General features: G+C 39.6%; 1 pseudogene; it reads left to right on the top strand.

Annotated features, from left to right (window-relative positions):
* LOC117176565 overlaps positions 1–6651 on the top strand; it is a 12034-nt pseudogene that overhangs the window by 4585 nt on the left and 798 nt on the right.

The following is a 6651-nucleotide window of genomic DNA, read 5'->3' as shown; positions in this document are numbered from 1 at the left end:
GATTAGCTCTCGATGTTGCTCGAGCCATGGCTTTCCTTCATGGTTTGGAAAGACAGAACAGATGTCGATATTTTCTGAATAGTAAACATGTGATGGTGAGTAGGATTTTTCTATGTTTACGGAGAAAAATGGATGTTTACCTTAACACCTTACGGCTAGCCTCAATGAAGTTCAACCCAAAAGTACTTTTACGTCCAGTTTTTCTTTTGTACTTTTCTTTTGTACATTTTTATAGATTTTGGGAAAAAGATTCATTTTGAACTATGAATTGCTATTCCTATTTTGCTTTGTTTTCAACAAAAATTAGATTTTCAATCGGTAAAAATGATATTTCTTCAATTTTAGAGATAAAAACCGTTTTTCTCTACATTGGAGCTCAAAAATCTTAATAATCTCATGGAACATGCTCTTTACATAATCAGCAAACGTTTTTAAAAATAAAATGTTATAGTTCGTTAAACTAAATGCTATTTTAGTCGATTTTTTCTATATTTGTGGAAAAATTTATAAATCAAATAGAATATGTCTGGAAAGGGTAAAATTTAACATATTTCAGCAAGCTGAACAACTTTGAACTCTGAACTACTATTCATATTTTGCGCCGTTTTCGAGAAAAATGATATTTTTAATGGTTAAAAATGAAAAAATTGCTTTTCTCAAAAATTGCTTATTACGATTTATTTCTTTCTTGTTTCAAAATAATCGCGGGACATCCCCAAACCACGTGCCAAAGAAAAACTATTTGTGCAAGTACTTTTTGGTTGAAGTTATTCGAGGCTAGCCATGTTTAATATTCTACGATACTTTTTTTTAATGCGATAAATCGACTTTTCCCCCTTTTTCTCAGAAGTTCGCTATTCTTAGTTTGAATTTTAATCGTAATCAAACGTTTTAAATTGAAATTCAAAACTAGATAAAATTTTATCATTTTTATTGAGAACATTAAAAATTGAATCATTTTTCATACAAAATGTGTGCTTCGATAATTAATAGTGTTTGAAGTTGAATCATTTATAATTTTTCATGAATCCGCATTCAAAGTTTTAGTTTTTTCAAGTTGCAAGCCTTGACGGTTAGACATTTTAAGGCGAAAACATTTGGAATCAATTATCTTCAGACGAGTCATCCCATTTTATCCGAGGGCGAAACGAAGTAGGTACTAGAGAAGTCGAGCGTGGCCGAACGTGTCCGAATACATAAGCCGTGAAAGCATTCTCACGAGAGAGCACACAGATTCGAGCGAACTATCGTTCAGAGTGCAAGCAGGTGTATTCAAAGAAAGAAAAATACATTGTTCTACTTCAAACAAAGAATATTTGTCTGCAGTTATTTTCCTGCATCGAGCTTCTCTCCTTTCAGAAGACCTTCATTGAATCGTTTGCAACATCAGGTTATGGGCCCAGGCAACGTAGCCGGTGCTAGTGTGGTCTTGCTGGAACGCGAGAGAGTTACGAGATCGCGGAAGTGCGTGAAGTAGAAGCGTGCGGTTCGACGGAAGAAATTTTAAAGCTTGGAAGTTTCAAATATCGGCAGTGCTGATGGCAAACGAGATATTTGACGTGGTCGACGTTACCAGAACGAGACCAGCGAATCAGGAAGGTGATAATGCTGCACTTACGAAATTGTGGATAAAGGACAATGCCAAAGCGACGGCGATTATCACATCGGCTATGGAGGACGAGCAAGTGGTGAGTGTGCTAGTGTGTGATACTGTTAAAGAAATGTGGGAGAAACTTATTACAGTGCACGAACAGAAATCGGCATCGAACTACGGCGCGTTAACGCAGAGGTTCTATACCTACAAGATGAGTCTAACTGACACGGCCATTCAGCACGTAAGTAAAGTTCAAGACATGGCGCGGCAATTGATAGATCTCGGAGAAAGAATTTCCGACGCGGCGGTTATCGCGAAAATGCTGTCAAGTTTAACGCCGAAGTTCAACGTGTTCAGGACAGCGTGGGATAGCGTGGATCCAGCGCGTCAGACGATCGCATTTTTGCTAGAAAGGCTTATACGGGAAGATTCTAACGACAGTGAGGATGGTGACACAACGAGTGCCTTGTCGGTTACTAGACAAAGTAGTACGAAAGATGGTGTGCATTCGAAGGACAAGGGCACGAAAAAGAAAAAGTCTAAAAAGAAAATAGAGTGCTTTCGGTGTCAGAAAAAGGGACACTACGCGAGTCAATGCGAGAAGCGGAAGAAAGACGACGGCATTAACAAAGGTCAGTCGGATGACGGGGTATGCGAGGTAGCAAGTGTTGGGAGAACCGGTATCGAGCAATTCGTCAACGGCGAATGGGAAAGCGGTACCATCGAAAATGTGCTACTCGTACTTCACGTTACACAAAATCTATTTTCAGTCGGAGCCTGCACGAACAAAGGATTCAAAGTAGAGTGCGAAAATGGAATCTTGGAGATAAAGCGAGGAGGCGTTGTCGAGGCAACCGGTGAGAAACAGGATAACGGGCTGTACCGAATGTTTTTTCGAAGATCGAAGCAGAATCGGCAGGTAAATGTGATAGCACTGGACTTTAAAATGTGGCAGGAGCGAATCGGCCATATACACAAGCGGACACTCTCCGATCTGGTGAATCAAGAGCTTGTGGTGGGAAGAACGCTGAAGATTTTTTTTTCGAAGCTTGCCAGATCGGCAAACTACATAAACTTCGTTTCAGAGAGAGAGACAGCAAGCTGTAGGCGAGCCAGTCTGGAGAGGTCATTCACAACGACGTGTGGGGACCAATACCGATGCAGTCATTGGAAGGAGCGAAGTACTACGTACTCTTCAAGGACGACGCGACAAATTTTCCATTCGTGTATTTCGTTCGTCACAAGTCAGACTAAACGAGCGATTCAAGGAGCTCGAGCGCCTAGTGAACAAGTTCGGGCACCCTATGAAGAAGCTACGTGCGGACAATGGTACCGAGTACTTTAACGAAAGAATGAGAGAATACATGAAGAAGAGAGGAATTACGCTCGAGACCACAACTTCATACACTCCGGAACAGAATGGAAAGTCAGAGCGAGACAATCGCGCGATAGTGGAAGCAGCGAGAACAATGCTGCAAGCGAGAAAGCTGCCGTCGCATCTTTGGGCGGAAGCAACTGCTACAGCGGTCTATATACGCAACAGGACTGGGCAGTCGAGACAGGGCGAAAGTCGTACGCCGTACAAGTTGTGGACGGGGAAGAATCCCGATCTTCGCCACATTAGAATCGTTGGTTCCGACGCCTATGTCTACGTACCGAAACAGAAGCTTAAAAAATTTGATCCTCGAGCGAAGAAGTCAATTCTCGTGCGCCACGACAACGAATCATCGAATTACAGGTGTTACGATCCTGTTACAAAAGCTGTGTCTGTTTAGAGGCATGTGGTGTTCAATGAACGAGAGAGCGGAGTGGGATCGGAGGTACCAGTGTTCGAGGTCGAACTCACACTGCCGATGCAGACCAAGAGCGAAGAAAATGATGATCAAGATGCAGAATATGGTAACGGAGTTGTCGTCGGCAACGTAGGAGTCGAAGAATGCGAGACGGAATATGTCGAGAACGGTCGACAACAGCAGGAGCAAGAAGCACCGGTATCGAGGGTGTTGCGTGATCGAGCGGCGATTAAAAAACCGAAGCGGTGTGAGCTGTGCCTTGTGGAATATAATATTCCAGAGACGTATCAAGAAGATGTATCAGGATTATACCAAGAGTCCCAGGCGGAAAAACCATAGCTTCAAAATGGGTTTTCAAAGTTATACACGACACGGAAGGAAGCGTGGTCAGATTTAAGGCTCGACTCTGTGCTAGAGGCTTCATGCAGTGAGAAGGTGTGGATTATTCGAAGACGTTCTCACCTGTCGTGAGGTACAATTCCTTCGGGTACTAGCGATCATCAAGGAAGAAAATCTCGAAGTAGATGTCCGAACTGCCTTTCTCCATGGATTTCTTGACGAGGACGTCAGGATGCAGATTCCAATGGGACTGAAGGTTAACGAGGATTGAGAGAAAACGGTGTCTTCTCAAGAAGGCGTTGTACGGACTCAAGCAAGTACTGCGCTGTTGGAATGTGAAAATCGCGAGTGTTCTAAAAAAATTTTATCTGAGAGAGACTAATGCAGACAAGTGTGTGTATGTTGGTACCTATGAAAATTGTAAAGTATACCTCGCGCTGTTTGTAGAAGGCGGGTTAATTGCAGCGAAGTCTGCGGAATGTAATCGAAAAAATTATTAGTGAGTTAAGCAAATAATTCGAAATAGCGGTCGGGGATTGCAGTAGCTTCGTCGGAATGTAAATAAGTCGAGATCGCAAGTCCAGGTCAATGTTTGTACATCAAGAGGCCTACGCAAAGAAAGTCATCGAGAGATTCGGAATGAGTCTAGCAAAAGGGGTTTCCGTGACGGCGGATCCTCATACAATTTTGAAACCAGTAGAATCAGGAGAGGCCGAAAGGCAAACAATGCCGTATCGCGAGGCAATAGGATCGACATTGGGAGTCGAACTCGCGGAATATTCAGATGCAGATTTCGCGAGCGATATAGCGACCAGAAGGTTGACGACGGGTTACATGTTTTGCATGGCGAACGGAACATTAACGTGGTCGTCTCAGCGACAAAAACTTGTGTCGTTGCGTACTACAGAATCTGAGTATGTCGCAGCATCAACAGCAGCGAAAGAGGCCATGTGGCTACGTGCGCTGTTGAGCGAACTGGGGTACCTGCGAAACAAACCGACGAAATTGTACGTCGACAATCAGAGCGCGATTCGTTTAATTCATAATCCGGAATTTCATAAGCGCACGAAGCATATTGACTTGAAAATTCACTACATTCGCGAGAAAGTTGAAAACGGTGAAATGAATGTAATCTTCGTGCCTACCGAGACTCAGTTGGTTGATATTTTCACCAAAGCGCTACCAAAGAATAGATTTACTGAATTATATACGAATCTGGGACTATGCATATAACGCTCCGACAGCGGAAGTGTTAAGACGAGTCACCGCATTTTATCCGAGGGTGAAACGAAGTAAGTACTAGAGAAGTCGAGGATGGCCGAACGTGTCCGTGTCCGAATACATAAGCCGTGAAAGCGTTCTCACGAGAGAGCAAACGGTTGCGAGCGAACTATCGTTCTGAGTGCTAGCAGGTGTATTCAAAGAAAGAAAAATACGTTGTTCTATTTCAAACAAAGAATATCTGTCTGCAGTTATTTTCCTGCGTCGAGCTTCTCTCCTTTCAGAAGACCTTCATTGAATCGTTTGCAACAACATATTATTTCTTCATTTAATTATAGTTTTCACAGTCAGATGATTAATAGAAACAAATAGCAAAATGAACCAATTTTTAGTTAAAACTTTTTTCTTTTTATTTTAATAGTCGATTATTTCGTTGGGGATTTTATTATTTTCTTCATAATTCAACTAATTTGTTAAAAATTTGTCTTTTTTGGTCGAAAATTTAATTGTTTTGTTGAACATGCGCCTCAACTACTCTCGATTGAACTTTAATTTCTTCTTAGAAAATTTGACCATTTTGTTGAAAATTCACTTATTTTGTTCAAAAAATCATCTTTTTTAGTCAAAAATTCAACTTTGTTGATGATAATTCGCCCTTATGGCTTGAAAAATCATCTTCTATGGTTGAAATTACCTCTTTTGTCGCAAACTTAACTGTTCAGGTTGATTATTCAACAGTTTAAAAAAATCGTCTTTTTGGCTTAAAAGTTTAAATATTATATTGAAATTTATCCTTTTTTGTTTGAAAATGTCACTATTTGATTAAAACTTCAAATACTTCATTAAAGGTGTGGAGCCATTTCAAGTATAAAATCTTCGTAATGAATTATCCAGAAGATTAAAATTAATGTAAATTACAAACTCCTCTTATTTGAAAATATTCCAAGTTGACAAGTTTAACATTTCGGAAGTAAACATTTTGAAGTTAGTTTCAGAATCAGGGAATTTGATCAAGAACGGGCTTCATTTTTGTTTTAATTGCGATATAAAATTGAATAAAAATTATTTTCCATTTACACAAGTGACTGAAAAAACCTTTTTTTGTTGAAAGTTCACCTTATGTTCAAAATTATTTTTGTGTTTTTAATTCAACTGTTTTTGATTACAAATTTAAATATATAAAATTAAAATCTTTTTTTTTTTAAATTATTTTTTTTGTTTTTGTTGAAAAGCTATATAATTTTGTTTGTGAATATAATTTGTCAAATCTTTATAAATTAAACATATTCATCAAATCCTTCGAAACAGGAAAAAAAAACATTATTTATAATGAACTCACGAAACTGTATACATATTCCCAGTCGATTGTTTTAAAAAATGCGAAACATTTCAATTGCGTTGTACTATGAAAAATGATACCTGGAAAAAACCTGGAGTTTTTTTTCCCTGGATTAGAGTAAACACCCCGCATAAGCTTCTTCAAGTCCTTTAAGTGGCCGACATCATTTTTTTGCTCATTGCGAGGTTGTCAGGTTTTAATATTCATTTTTCTCCGTATAAGAAAATACAAGTAAATAAGTTTGAAGAAAATGTTGGGATTTCTTCACAGATCGACGAGGATTTAACAGCTCGTGTAAATATGGCCGATTTTAAATTTTCCTTCCAAGAAATTGGCCGAATTTACGAACCTGCTTGGATGTCTCC

Source organism: Belonocnema kinseyi, chromosome 7, assembly GCF_010883055.1.
Source record: "Belonocnema kinseyi isolate 2016_QV_RU_SX_M_011 chromosome 7, B_treatae_v1, whole genome shotgun sequence".
NCBI classification, from domain to species: Eukaryota; Metazoa; Arthropoda; class Insecta; order Hymenoptera; family Cynipidae; genus Belonocnema; species Belonocnema kinseyi.
Note: the sequence above shows the minus strand (reverse complement) of the source record. Positions and strands in the feature narration are given on the sequence as shown.